Consider the following 16060-nt stretch of genomic DNA (forward strand, 5'->3'; position numbering starts at 1 on the left):
AGGGGTCTCTTTTTATGAGTTTAAAATTTTCAGTTTGTCTCAGTATATATATACCTAATTTAGTCTGTGGCGTAAGCAGTAAAAAATTACAGTGTAACCTTCTCACCTATAAGCATTCAACTGGGAAAATATGAAGCACTGTCAGAAAAATTCAGATTAGGAAAGTAAAAAAAACCAACAATCTCCTCATTAATGTTCCCCTCCTCATTAAATGTGGAACTTGCTCATAAATATTCACCAGATGAAAAATGTGAAATAGGTAAAAGTTAATACTATACAATTAAACTGACTTGAATTTTCCCAGCAGATTCACCAAACCCTAATTTTATTATCCTTTCACTTCACCCGAGCCATCAGTTTGACCAGGATGCAAAATAGGTGTACGCAGTTAGATGTGTGTATCATGAATGGTTTTCAATAGAGCTGATCAGGAATTTGTCAGTGGATTGGTTCCTCAGGTCTAGGAAGGAATTTCTGGTCAGAAAGGGCAAGCTAACCAACCCAGAATATCCTGGTGGTTAGAACACTTTCCCAGCTGTGGGGTCCCAGATTCAAGTTTGCTTGATTCAGAGCAGTGACTTGAACCTGGTATCCCACATGAGTGTCCTAACCGCTGTGCTACTGGTTATTCTGAAGTCTGTCTAATGTTTTTTTGTGAACATTTTTGAAAGGGCTCGGTTTTGTTCCAGTGCAGAATGAAATTTAAACCTCTCAATTATTTTTGCTGACATAGAATTCTCTTTCTCCAGCCAGCCCTACTTTTGAGTGGACAAGTGCATTATAGGAACTACAGGATGGCTTATTGAATGCCCACAGTAATCGCCTCTTCAGGAAGTACATAAAAATGGTGATACTGTGTCAGAGCTTCTATTTTCGACCCATCTCTCAACAGTACCCATATTTTACAGATAGGTAAACTGAAGCAGAGGATGGTAAGTGACTTGCCCAAGGAAACATAAAGAGTCAGTGGCAACACTAGAATATAACTCTGGTGCTCTGACTCCCAATCCCTGCCTGTAACTGGCAGACAGCACTTTCCCCAGATACTAGTGACTCATAGAAAGGACTGGGACAATAACACTTCATTAGCAAAGAGCCTTCTTCTCTCACATCACTGTAAACCCGGAGTTAACTCCACTGAAGTCAGTGGAGTTTCACTGGTGTAAAACTGATGTGAGGGGAGAGTCAGTCTCAGTGTATTAGACAACGTGTGTGTGGGGAAGACATCTAGAAATAATCCTGGGGAAGCTGATGATATAGTGAAATCCCCACTCAATTAGCCCACTTCATATAGATAATACTGCCATGCCGTGCTAGGCGCGTACCTCACTGAGTCCACTGCAAGGCTCACTCACCACATCTGCTTCTCAATTCACAAATAACTTTCTCAGCTCCTCTCCTTGCCCCTAGGCAAAAAAAAATAAAAAAAAATCTGTGCACTAATGTAACTAAAGGACATGTTTGAGCACCAGGTTGGAACCAGTGTAGCAAGCTATAAATGATGCATGAAATGAAGTTAGAACTCTGAGGGCAGAAATCACTGGCAGGGCAGCGTATTTGCTCTGACTCAGGGAAGTACTGTACTGTACTCCTTTGTAAGGCTCACACCACTCTTTGGTTCTCCTTGTGACTAGGGTGACCAGATGTCCCAATTTTATAGGGCCAGTCCCAATATTTGGGGATTTTTCTTATATAGGCACCTATTACCCTCCACCCCGGTCCTGATTTTTCACACTTGCTATCTGGTCTCCCTACTTGTGATGGACTGATGTCAGGTGCGGTACAGAAAATTCATACGCAGGGAAACAGATGAATTAAATGTGGTGTTTCATTTTATTTTCTGCTCTTCCCATCATTTCACCTGACCGTTCACATTGTAAAGGTTCATTTCTTTTTAACTATTAATTTTAACTAATAATTTTGTATCTGGGTTGGGAGACCTCCTCTGCCTGGAGCTGTTTCTCCATGGCCAGCTGAGTCCTTGGCCTCTCTGCGAAAGCTGCCTACACTGTTCCAGTGAGATATAGAACACTATTCCCAGTGGTCATGTTCTTGTCATCTAACATGGGCCACCAAACACTGCCATCAAGTGGGTAGGAAACCCAGAGTCCAAGAGCTTTATGTCCCAGAACAACCCCCCTGAGCTGGTCACTCCCTAATGATATATAGATATATGTTTGTAGTGTAATGTTCCAGAATATCAGAGAGAGAAGGTGGGGGAGGTCATATCTTTTACTGGAGCTTCTGTTGGAGAAAGAGAGAGGTCCGGGCTGAGGAAGAGCTCAGTGAAGCTTGAAAGCTTGTCTCTTTCACAAACAGAAGTTGGTCCAATAAAAGCCATTACCCCCGATGCCCCTTGTCTCTCCCATATAGATTAATGATCTCCTTGTGTTTCTGCAATGCCAGCTGAGCATCTCAGAACCACTGACAGGCTCTTTCAAGGGGGCAGATCTCCCCATTAGCATCTGTCGAACCTTTCAGGAAGCTGCAGGCTAATTACTGATGACTCACTGCAACCGGTGAGGCTTGTTCACTCCATAAGAGAGATGAGTCGGACCCTCTGGGAAGTGAGGGTGGAGACGGAGTTGTTCTTAGGGATGAATCCTGGGAACTTGAGAGAGGGAAGGATTGTAAATAAATCCAAGCCCTAGAAAGCGAGTGAGTTTTTGCTCCTGTACACCTATAGAATGGTCTGTGTCTGGATGAGCATGTGGCTTTCCTGCTCTGCTCCAACACATTCACTCAGTAGCCATGACAGTGAGTTAAGTTTTATCACCGCCATTTTCCAGACCAGAAGCACAGAGAGGAGAAGTAACCTGATTCCCATGCCCTGGTGAATCAATGACTGAATGGGACAGGCTAGGCCACCTGGAAGCCCAAATTAGGCGGGGTCAGTTACACCTCTCCTCCTTTCTGTTCTCTTCTTTCTAGTTTCTCTGGTGCTCAAAGGAAAAAGCAACTTTATAATAGCATCCTGCGCCCTGCAGTGCTGCTCCTCTCTTCTTGCACTTTCTTTGTGAAAATAGGGGGCAGAATGGTGTAAATCCGTAGTTCTGGGGAAGTCACACATTCTTAGGTGGCAGTCAGTGATGCTACACTGACACCAGACACTCTTTAATGTGGCATCTGGGGACAGGTTTCCTATTTCTATCATCTCTCCTCTGCTTTTGTAGGAGAAATCATTTCATATTAGAATTTGGGGGCCTAATGTATGTCCTATTGTAGCCGTGCCTGCCTTCTGTGGTGTTGGATGTCCCCCACCCAATTCACACACATGAATTATATCCTATGGGGAACATGCTCATATCTTAGTGCTACTTGGCTGAATCCTGCCTTATGTTTTCAGTAGCTCTGTTGCTCCCTGCGCTTGAATTTTTTGGCAGCTCGGTGGCCTGACTTTTGGCAGCTCTTTTAGACGTGGTTGTTCCCTTTCCTAATGGGCAAATAAGAGTGAGCGTGTGAGCTTCTTTGGCCGAGACTGGAGTCTCCAGTGAGCAGCTCCAGCATTGTAGCTGATTTTAGCCTGCAGCCCCCAAAGGCAGCTCATAGAATGTCCTTGGAAAAAAGAATATTTGCAGGAAAATGTCAGTTTCAATATAGTGCAAATTAGAGACAGTAAATGAGGATACACACAGACAATTACACCCTCTCCTCTATGTCTGTACGTCCTTCAGCTCTTTTGCAGTACAGGGCATATACTGATGTGTCCATTTATTATTTATTATAGGTATTACACGGGTCCCTTTTAACATGTTCCTCTCAAGTGGTTTCAAGGTCCCACACTGAGATACTTTCATGTTCATTTCTGGTTTGATGCAGAACATACTCTTTGTACTTTGCATGGCCTGGTTGTCACTAATCCTGTGTCAAGGATGAAATGTCTGTTATCTGATTAATGAAGAGCTTGATAAAACAGTTTATTTCACGAAATGTGATTGGAAACACAAAGGTGGCACATGCTGCGTAAGAAGATGCCATTTGTAAAGTCTCTTTTCAGGGTAGGGCTTTCCTTTAGCTTCTGTGCATCAATTTCAATCTATGAAATGGGTTTAAAAATATTTACCCTCATCCCAGGGCTGTTGAGGGATTTAATAATTGAATAGTTGCAAAGGGGGATAGTGGGCTGTCAAGAGAAGTTTGTTTCTATGACAGTCTCAGGAGCAATCAGGCATTTTTCATTGTCACTGCGTCATTAAACGCCCCTAGAGACCATTCTATGTCAGTAATAGTTGTAACTTAACAAATACCAGCTTTTAGCAAGGTAAATTGTCACTAAAGTCTTTTCTTTAGAGACCACCTCACTGATCCAATTTACATATTGGGGGGCGAGGAACAGAATGAACTATTTTGAAAGGTCATTAATATTCCTAAGGTACTAGTCCACAGCTGTTTCAGACCTAGATTCCTATAAGGTCCTCTGGGTAAGTAAATGGGTTAGTTTGACTTTCAGTGATTTTAACACACAGCACACCTCCATAGATGAGTAAAAGCTGGTTTTCAGTGAGGTAGTTTCAAAAACTTATTTATATTCATGAATTATTTGTCAGTCGCTATTTCAAAACCTTAGATTGTGTTTAAATTAGAGAGAGAAAGTGGAAATACACCTGGATCTGCACTCCAATGTTCAGCTCCAGCATGCACATGATTTGAATGTCCATGTGATGCGTCTTTAAAGTACTTTGTAAAGAGATCGATGACTTATATTACCTGCCAAACTCTGCAGTCTTGACTGTGCAAACAGTGGAGCTCATCTCACTAAAATTTCCTTCTTGCTGGTGCTTTCTTCAACGCCAAATAAAGTCACGAAATTTTTATCATAGACTCAGTGGGCCAACTTCTTCCTTAATGTAACCCCAGAGTGTGATACAGGGTGACTGTGAAACTCGGGAACCTTCCATGAAGTTACACCAGGGATGAATTTGCCTAATGTGATATTTTCAGTTTCAGTGTCAACAATATTATCTATTCCCCTTTCCAGCCATTTCACAGAAAATTTCCCACTAAGATTTTTTCCTCTTTAAATTTTAATTTCCCATCCAGTTCTCCCTCTGTTCACAAAGTCTGCCAATAGTTGGGGTTTATTCGCTCCCATTTCTCATCTATAAAAACAAATTCTTTATCTTTAAAAAACAACAACCTTGAAACATTTTGAAATGGAGGCATTGTCAGCCCCTCCTGTTCTTTGAAGGCCGTTGTGCTATAATGAATGAAGTGCTAGGGATAAGCAGACCTCAGGGAGGTGTGTGCCTAACAGAATAAATACATCTCGTGTAAATCATCCGCACCAAGGCATCATTAAACCTAAGCACGGCAACTCAGTTCCCGAAGCAACTCCAAGTGCTGATGGATCTTGTTTTTCTTTCTCTATAGGAGCTACATTTCTCACACAACACCCTAAGATGAAAGCACCTCTCTCTCTCTCTCTCTCTCTCTCTCTCTCTCTCACACACACACACACACACAAATATTGTAACTAGAGGCAACGTTTTCCTCTGGCAAAGGAGCTGAGGGCAGGAAATTTGCTTTATTAAAAGTAAGAATGGTACAAGACTTTGCTTTTGTCATCCCTGACACCTATATGCTTCCCATGTTATCTGAGAGCCTTGCTGTTTGATATGGAATCTGATTCATTTAAAAACGTAGGTATGTGAACTTGTCATGCCTAATTAAGGGGCAGGTTTTACCCTCTATCCCAACAATAGCTGAGACTTTTTCAAACTTCAGTGAGTTTAAGATGAACCATTTCCTGTGATCACAGCCTACAAACTGACCCATCCTGCAGGGGGTATAACAAGTGTGAAAATGAGAGTGTACGTGTAGGAGATGCTATAAACCAAAGGGTCTGATTCTCTGTGTGCATCTGTGCTATTTAACACAGATAACAGACCGAGCACAGGTGTGTTTTTATGCCAAAGGGGACTATAAAACAAGGATGCTAATATACCAAGGGTTAGTTTGGCTTTGTATGTGTACAGCACATAGCAAAAGTTAGTAAGTATATGTAGGCAGGGGCGGCTCCAGGCACCAGCGCACCAAGTGCATGCCTGGAGCGCCAAGCTGCGGGGGTGGCCTGCCAGTTGCCATGAGGGCGGCAGTCAGGCTGCCTTCGGCGGCGTTTCTGCGGGAGGTCTGCTGGTCTCGCGGTTTCAGTGGCAATTCGGCGGCAGGTACACCAAATCCGCGTTCCCGGCGGACCTCCCACAGGCGTGCCGCCGAATCCGCGTTCCCGGCGGACCTCCCGCAGGCGTGCCGCCGAATCCGCGTTCCCGGCGGACCTCCCGCAGGCGTGCCGCCGAATCCGCGTTCCTGGAGGACCTCCCGCAGGCGTGCCGCCGAATCCACATTACCGGTGGACCTCCTGCAGGCATGCTGCTGAATCCGTGTTACCAGCAGACCTCCCACAGGCGTGCCGCTGAATCCGCGTTACCGGTGGACCTCTTCCTGACTGCCGTGCTTGTGGCGGCAAAATACATAGAACCGCCCCTGTGTGTAGGCTCAGACTGAGTGTGGTCATATACAGAGGGATTCTCATGGGGATTTTCTTCCACCCTGACAAGAAAATTAGGATCAGTTACCCTCGGCTGCTGCATACACAGCACAGAGAGCCAAAACAAAAAGGCAGGGAAAATAAATGGGTGCAAAGAAGTGATTGAGCCTAGGAAAACCAGGGGCAAAAAGAGAAGCACAATCAAGGGCCAGATCTGTATCAGTCCTATGAGGATAAAATAGCCAGTAACCTTCGAGAGTATTTTCTTACTCGCTGCCTGCCAACCTGTGTCCATACAACACAGCACATTGAACTAGCAGGAGATCCCATGGCTGGCCTTGAATTCAGACCCTTGTGGTCCTCAGCAGCAGTTCTAGCAGGTGAGCCAAAAGATTGCCTTCTGGCAGGAGCAATGCTGAGATAGTAGCTCCTCTCTGTGCACTATCGAAAGGGGCGAGGCGTGTGCAATCCCCATCTCTGTCCACACAATGCAAGAATACTACTCCTGAAATACATATCGTACAGCGTAATAACGGTGGTTGCACATTATTATTTATTATTTGCTCTACGGTAGCTCTTAGGGGTTAGGATCAGGGATTGAGGCCTAAGTATCTGAACAAATACATAACAAAAATAGAGTCACTGCCCCTCAGAGTTTATAATGTAAGAATAAGATGAGCGGCAATAGGTGGATACAGATAGATAGGGGAGTACAAGGAAACAGTGGTCCATATGGCAAGCAGCAGTCATGGGGATGAAACCATTATTAGTTGAAACAAAACAATATATAATCATCCAGCTAGGAAGGAACCTTTTAATTATTTTGTTGCTGCTTTACTACTTTAAAACATTACCCCACATGTGGCCATATTGAAGTTGATGGAGTACGTTGCAACTAAACTAGAGTAAAGGTATCTGGATGGTACCCAGAACCCTATGAAAACACTGCCATATTCCACAGTAACTATGCACTAAGTTGGAACCTAAAGCGGTGTTTTTTTGCAGCATTTAGACGTAGGCCAGATTTCAAGAGCTCAGCACACTGCATTCACCCAACATGCTGAGCACTTTTGAAACTCTGACCCTTAATTAGGTACCTGACTAGGAGCTGAGTTTTTTTTTGAAAAGTTTTGAAAAGGCCCATGACTGTAAAGCACTATAGTATTTTATTTTAAAATAAAGGCTCTGTATAATGTCCTTTCCCTAATACAATAGTTTAGGGTTTTTGTTAAACATGGGCAGGCTCTTAATTCTACCACTCGCTAAAAAGAACTGCTTTGGTCTTTTTGTTTTGTTTTGTTTAAATCGATTAAACTTGTCTGCAAGTTGATTGTTCTTCAAAGCAAGCTGCAGAGCTATACACCAAGCAGTAATCTTTGAAGTAAGTGCAGAAGGATAAAGAATTATAATTCAATACACGAGTACATGTACTGCAACTGAGTACATGTACTTCTTAAGGCTGGAAGTATTTCATATTGCTGTTCTTGAATCTTCGGCTCGGTTTTAGGAGAACTCAATATCTGGGTCATTTTATGTAAATCTGAATCCATCTGTCACTGCCTATTGCAGCTAAGGGGTTTTAGACACTGTTTGGCTTTTTCCCCCCCCCAAAAGCACAAGACTATATTTTCTGAAATAACTAGTGTAAGCACATCCTTGACATAATGTTTTCCCATAAATCATATTGCAATTAAGCACGGATGGAAATCAGAGGAAGATTTTATAGCTGTCCCAAAGATGCTGTAAAGCAGTTTATATTCTGAGGGCAGAACTCGCCTCATATTTCAGAAGTATTCAGTACACTGCAGAATGTGAATATCGGCATTGCCATTCTCGTTCAGACCAGTGGTCCTGCCAAGCTGGTGTCCTAGTCCAGCAGTGGGCAGCTCATGATGGGTTTGATGGCTAGCCACAGCACAATGGCACCGGGTTCCATCTATGAATGGAACTAGTTTCCAAGTAGACTGGAGATATTGAAGGCCAAGACTCTGCACCTCCCTATGAAAGACAAGTGAAGGATAATCAAGTCATCTCGAGAGCATGCTGAGAAGAAAAACTGTCCAAATGGAAAGGAAGATCAAAAGGAGCTAAGTTTGATGTGAAAAGCAAAGCAAAAGGATCGTCACATTTAGTATTAAGTTGCCATTGACAAATGATTTATAAAGGCTGAATAACTGTTATAAGCATGTGACAGACATGAGTAATAGGTATTACAGTTCTCTATAAGCCCACCAATAGAAGATGTAACATTATAGATGGTTATAAGTAACGAAGTGACCTGCTAGACTCGATAACAATCAATAACATTTGATTAACCATTTACTAAAACATCTATTAATTATTTATAAAGGGAACTGCAATATAAAGTGTAACTAAAAAAAAAAAAAAAAGGTAAGACCAACACGATTAAAACTAAACACACAAAGCTAAGTGTTCCGGCAAAATCCGTATCCATAATGTTAAAACTGTGCTAACCTTTGAAATGTGCTTAGTAGTGGACTAAGGATAAAATTCTGGCCGTGAAGGCTTCTTCCTCCCTGCAGTTTTCCAATTCTTATTAATAAAACATGGCTCAGTTTGTGTCTTGGTGCAGGGACCATAAACTTAGTACATGCCCTTCCCATTTATTATTTATGCAGGCATTTAACAGCTTCGGCACATTTTAACAGGAACACGAGGCAGTTGTTTGCAAACCAGAATTAGCAACAAATAATATTTGATATTCCAAGGAGTCTTTTTTTAAGCCTTGCTTCCTAATCTGCATAATGGTCAGGCATTGTGGGTCACATGGAAAGAGGGGATGGATGCAGAGATAATATTGCATTAAGCATCATCTGCTTACTTCAATGATTTTAGCTCTTGTCTTTTATTTCCGAGTCACTAACTTCATTTAAAACAGGGAGTAAGTGCTATACATATTTTTAAAGCCACTAACTTAATTTGCATAGATTTGCACAGAATGCAGCTGGAGGCAGGAAGATTAATCGTGTCTCTTGTTTAGCATTGCAGAGATTTTGCAGACTTTCCCTACCTGATCTCATTTCCTGATCTTTGAATTTTGCCTCTCTCAGCTTGGAGCTAGGACTTTGGATATTGATGTAAGTTCAATTATGTTTAATGTCAGTTTTCCAACATAAGAATCTACTCAATGCAGAGTGTCTTAGCCAGTCTTCTGAGAAATCTCCCCATGCAAAGATGCAGGCAAACCATAAGCAGTGAGGAAAGGTAATCACACCTCCTAAGAATAACATCATTAAAATCAAGGAGAGAGCCATGCAGCTTCAGGATAGGAGAAAGGTTTCAGGGTTGACTCAGGCAAGTGGTCCATTTGAAAACAATGGAAGAACTCACATAATTTGACCCTGCTGCAACAATCCACAGTGTCTGCAGTGTGATAGAGGTGGGGAGGGTCTATTGGGGGTTTCTGGATTTACGGACTGGTCCTGCACCATTGCAGACACAGGGAATTTTGCCATTGACTTAAACGTAACTTGAGGGTGCTCTATAGTAAGACATGGTGGGCACTGGACTCCACTGGTCTGATCAGAAAAAAAAATAGGTGGGAGTATTCTCCCAATTGCTTACTACTCGTGCTGCCAACATTTTATTATTAACATATTTGTATTACTGTAGTGTGCTGTATATGCATAAACTAGGAGACAGTCCCTGCCCTGAAGATCTTATAGTCATTAGTCAAGACAGGAGGAGGATGGGAAAAAGGAAACATTCATATCCCCATTCTACAAGCAGAGAACTGAGCCACAGAAAGAGTAAGTGACTTACTAAAGGTCTCACAGGAAGTCTGTGGCAGAATTGGGAATGGGACCCAGATATCTTGAGTTCCTGTCCAGTGCCTTAACCATAACCCATCCTTCCTCTCTGATTCGTCACTCACAGTAGATTGTGCAGGTCCTCATAATGTGATCATCCCTGTTGTTTCCTGTTTGCCTGAATCAGCAGTGGAAAGTGCAGACATGTTCATTCCTGTCAGCACTCTGACAGGTGTGGAGGAGTACACAATTCGGACAGAGGCATCGCTTAGGGGAGGATTTATTGAAGGGGATACTCTGAATCCTAGTAAAGAGGAGAGGATATAAGTTGGTAAAGGACTAGTAGGAACTGAAGAGAAACAGTCAAACAAAAATGATTCCCATCCAGTTACATCACAAGAGTGCAGACAACTAAATATTGATAGAATAGGCATCATAGAAAGTTGATGGAACAGTGATAATCAATGGGAATTATAATAGAAGGGTACAAAACATATAGGAAAGACAGAGTAGGACGCATGGGGGGGGGAGTGGCACTACATGTAAAAGAAAGCATAGAGTAAAATGTAGCAAAAATCTTAAATGGCTCAAACTTTACCATAGACTCTCTGTAGATAGAAATCCCATGTTTGAATAATAAAAATACAGCAGTAGGAATATACTACTGACCACCTGACCAGGATGATGAGTGTGAAATGCTCAGGGATATTAGAGAAGCTACAAAACCAGAAAACCCAGTAACAAAGGGGGATTTCAATTATCTCCATATTAACTGTGTACATGCCACCTTGGAATGGGATGCAGAGATAAAGTTTCTAAACACCATTAATGACTCTGCTTCTTGGAGTATCTGGCTCTGGAACCCACAAGGGGCGACAAAACTCTTCATTTAGCCCTAAGTGGCACAAGGACCTGGTCCAAGAGGTGAATATAGCTGAATTGCTTGGAAAAAGTGACCAGAATGTCATTAAATTTAACATCCTTGTGGGGGCAAAATACCAAAGAACCCCACCACAGTAGCATTTAACTTCAAAAAGGGGAGCTACATTACACAGAAATTAAAAGGAGCAGTCACAAGAGTGAAATGCCTGCAAGCTGCATGGAAACTTTTTAAAACCACCTTTGGGTGTAAGGCTGGGGGCTTGGCAGATTTGCTGGTACCTAGCTCCGTGTGATGCATGAGTGGCTCTGGGAGCAGTGATGCAATCTAGCTGGGTGTGGGGCTCTACATGTGGTTGTGCTGAGTGATCACAGCGCTAGGAGGGTTTGCTGCTTGTCACTAGCAAGGGATTGTGAGAGGCAGCCCAGGCTGGAGAGTTAAGAGGGCACAGTGGTCTCAGAGTCCCAGGTTGTACCTGGGGATCTCATCACAACTGGCCACTTTTGGAAGACAGGCTACTGGGCTTGATGGACCATTGGTCTGACCCAGTATGGCCGTTCTTATGTTCTTATGAACTGAGTGCTGGGTAATAACATGAAAGGTCTCCATGCTTGTAAAACTACCATATATACCCGTTCATTAGCCTGTTTGTTTATAAGCCGACCCTCCAAGATGGATAGGTAAAAATAGCAAAAACTGTATGACCCTTTCATAAGCTGACCCCCGCTCTTTGATGTGTCACTTTTTTACCAAAAATATTTGGTTTATGAATGAGTATGTATGGTAAATTGGCTCTGTATTTAGAAAGATGCTGCATCAGTATCTAGCATTCCAACCATGTGCACACAGACTGACTTCCTGATGTTTCCTCCAAACTCTTCCCTCCTGCAACCTGTGCTCCTCCTTCCAAGTTCCATGCAGGTTACAACAATATCAGTTGCTATTATTAGGCTCTAGAGCCAAAACCTCATTTAGCTCAGTCTGGGAAGGGTCACACCTCTGAGTCAGCAGAACCCACTTAACTCTTTCCCAGTGGCATCAACACTTGCAAACAGGATGGACTGTTTCAGGTGTCAGCCTATTACAATAATTTACCCTAACATGAAATACATTTTAAATAATATTTTCAAAATGCTAGAAGTTATTTCATTAGTATGAACCAACAAAAGTGTACTGTTCCCTTTACTGTCCTGTTTCCTGGTGCTTTGGTGTGGGTTAAAATCTTGAAAGTAGGTCACACAGGACTCCAGAGTGCTAAAGAACAAATATTCCTCTGGTGAACTGTTCAGTGGCCTAGTTCTTGGGCAGCCAAGTCATGAGAGACAGAACATTTCACATGGCACTAAACAAATGCCAGAGGCACTTTTAAGGAGAGATCCAGGGAGATATGAAAGGGAAAGTGGAAAGATACAATTAATAGTTTAAGAACTGCTGACACTGAAAGGGATATCAGGCTCCCTCAAGGAGAAGAGCCGAGGGCAACATGAGAGCTAGGATACATGGACTTTGCTCTTTAGTCTTGTGTGCTAGAAGCTGACTTTTCATTGGAGGTATGATGCCAGACAAGCCCCCTTTGAGAGGCCATCAGACCTACACCCAAGATACTTAGCTTGAAATGTATTTATATATTTATCATGTTATACACTGAACCATGACACAAGTGATTATTCAGGGGTTGTTTGCATCCTGCAGGTGGTCTTGGAATAAAAAGTTGTATATCCTGGTCTTAGTTCAAGCCATGGGCACAGGGAGTGTAAGTTGCACCCCATGCTCCAAGTGTCAATTTACCCACAGGAGGCGGGATGAGCAGAGGCCAGCACTGCCACTGTCATCTGTTGTGGGGAACAGGTTTATATGCCAGCTGAGTCACCATAGGAGGAGGTTCCCTCAGGAGATGTTGAAGCACCACACACCAGCAACCATGTTTCTGGAGATGACAACACAGAGTGTGGCAATGGTGTGTGTTTGGATCATGGCGCTGCTAGATATACTGGGACAAATTCACTGCTTGGTTAACTCAGTTGAGTTTGATGGAGTTGCACCGTTTGAGAATCTGCTCAATGTCTTGCAGAAGAAGTTTCTGGAGTCCTGACAAAAGTTGGAGTGTGTTTCAAAGCACAACCTCAATTACTTTAGATCTGTATATTCACAGACCAAATTCACACAATGACCTTGAAAACCAAACTAGAGAAACATCACCTTCTCTTAGTGCTTACTTCTTTACATTTATCTTCACAAAATGGAACAGTTTGTGGAAAAGCATTTGCTAAAGCAAAACCATTCCCCACTCCCTCAGAAACATGGACAAAGACACACACGTACAATGGGGTAATCAATCCTATTGATTACTTCTGGTTTCTGACAGTGCTGTGAAAAAATATCTCCAGCCCAGACAGAGTTGTGAGTGGCGTATACAATCACCGCCCCGCCAAACTATCTTAGAAGAACATTATTAAGGTTACAAAGTCAAGCACTCAAAAGTAAGCAAACACTCGAATTAATGTTGCCTGTGCTACCTTAATTCAGCCTCCTTGTGCATATGCATTATGATACAGTCTTTAATTGCATGATCATGTACCATTTTTTCCACAGGATGGACAGTGCTCACTTAATGAGCAGCTATTTAATATTTTCTTTCTCCTTGTTGCCCCAGTCCTTACTTGCTGCTAACTATTCAAATCCTGCTCTGAAGACAGAATTATTAATTTCCTCATGGCCTTGTCTATGGCTCTCATCAAATCTGAGTGTGTCACAAATATTATTAAGCAACAAAGAATCCTGTGGCACCTTATAGACTAACAGACGTTTTGCAGCATGAGCTTGGGTTGAAATACCCACTTCTTCTTACAAAAAAAAATCTTTCTTCTTCTCTTCTTGCAAGAAGTGTATTCATCATATGCTGCTCAATGCTGCAAACGTCTGTTAGTCTATAAGGTGCCACAGGATGCTTTTCAGACACACAGACTACACGGCTGCCTGACAAATATTATTACACTCATTTTATTGATGGGGAACTGAGATTAAGGTCAAAAGTATACGCAAAATTAGGATGTCCAGTATGAGATACCCAGGAGCTTTCAACATACTTAGAATTCTCTAGCACTTTTTATGTTCAAAGTACAGCTTCCAATGACTTCATTTGCAGTTGTGAGTTCCAGGCACTTCTGCAGATAAGACCCCAGGGTCTCAAGTCAGGCACCCAGAAAATGAGGAACACACAACTGGTGACCACCTTTGCAAGATTTGGTTTTAGTGGCTTGCCAAGCATCACACAGGAATGCTGAGGCGCAGGCAAGGATAGAATCCAAGTCTTCAGAAAAGCATTCAACTGCCTTAACCATGAAACCGTCCTTTCTCTTCCTGCAGTCTCCCACCTCATTCACTGCACACCTTCCAACTGCTACAGCAAATGAAACGGGTCATATAGACAACTGTTGCCTTCACGACCCAGTTTTGAGTCATCTGCAGAGCAGGTCTACCCTGTGCATTAAATGAAGCAGTGTCCTGTGGGGGGAAAATATTATGTGATCATGTAATTTAAGAGTGTATTGACTGAGCACAGCGTCTTATAATGGGAAGTGTCAGGCAACCCTAATTCTAGACTACCAGCCCACCTATATTATAGGAATCAACTCAAGATTCTTAGATATTTTCATTGGTATTTGTCCGGATCCTGGTCTCAGTTACATTGGTGTAAGCCTGGAGTAATTCCACTGGTTACCACTTGTGTGACTGAGAACAGAATCTGGCTCGATGTTACTTAATTAGCTATTTGCAAACACACCAGACTAACGGTTTGTAGAGAAAGAATTGAAGTTTTGCTTTCAAGGGCTAATTAAAAAAGACTCATCCTGCCTGCACCAAAGGTCATTGCAAAGTGATTTTCATTATTCAACAGAAAGTAAATCAGTTACTGTGCCCATGTGGAAATTTTCTTTTCATTGAGTTAGTCTATATTTTAAATGACAGTCGTAAACATTTGAATTAAGGCACCTGCATCATAGGATACAAATTTGTTAGTGGAAAATAGGACAGTTTTTCCTACATTCTTTACACTGTGGCAGGTCATCAGAACAGAGTAAACCCACTGCAACTTGAGCGATGTCTATGCACTGGGAGCTGGGCGTGTGATTCCCAGCTCAAAGAGACGTCCTTGCACAAGCTGTCATTGAGCTAGAGCACTGAAAATAGTAGTTTAGCTGGGTTAGCAAGGGCAGTAGTGCGTGGCAGCATGGAGCTGTCCTGAGTAGGTACCTGTGGGGTCCAGGCAGGTTTGTGCTCCTCATGGCTGTCTCGTGCCACCATTCACTACTGCCTGTGTGATCACAGCCATGCTACTATTCTTAGTGTGCTAGTCTGATGACAGCTAGCATGAGTAAGTCTTCGCAAGCCAGGAATCACACCCCCAGCTCCAAGTGTAGACATACCCTTGGCGTCTAATCATCCATGTAACCTTGGTGTACCGTATTTTGCTGAATGCAAAAATTGATACACTTAGGAGGCGGAGGTGATATTTTCCACCATATGATGGGAATTTATGCTTGTTTAATGCGTTCGTGAATGGACTGCAAAACCATCCATGGCTGCTGATCATAATTTGATGTTGTTGTTAAACAGTTTCTCTAGGCCGCAATTTTTACCTTACTTGATTCATTAAATATGTCAATTTGCAGTGTTGCTCCTGTTTTATTTTGGTGCCTCAACACACTGCTATGAGAACCAACAAAACCTTGGAAGGCTTTCACTCGCTGAGCATTTCTCCCAACACCCTTCTCCTTTTTGGCCAGCTCAAAAGCCCACTGAAGTCCATGACCATCTTTCCATTCATTTCCACAGGTTTTTGGATCTGGGTCTTGATATGCAAACCAACAGGGAATGAATGAAATGGTTCAAATTAAATGCACCGTTCTGGGGATTATAAAT

General features: G+C 42.6%; 1 protein-coding gene across 1 annotated transcript in view; it reads right to left on the reverse strand.

Annotated features, from left to right (window-relative positions):
* KCND3 (potassium voltage-gated channel subfamily D member 3) overlaps positions 1–16060 on the reverse strand; it is a 256763-nt gene that overhangs the window by 84906 nt on the left and 155797 nt on the right. The window lies entirely within an intron of this gene.

This window comes from Mauremys reevesii, linkage group 4, assembly GCF_016161935.1.
Source record: "Mauremys reevesii isolate NIE-2019 linkage group 4, ASM1616193v1, whole genome shotgun sequence".
Lineage (NCBI taxonomy): Eukaryota > Metazoa > Chordata > Testudines > Geoemydidae > Mauremys > Mauremys reevesii.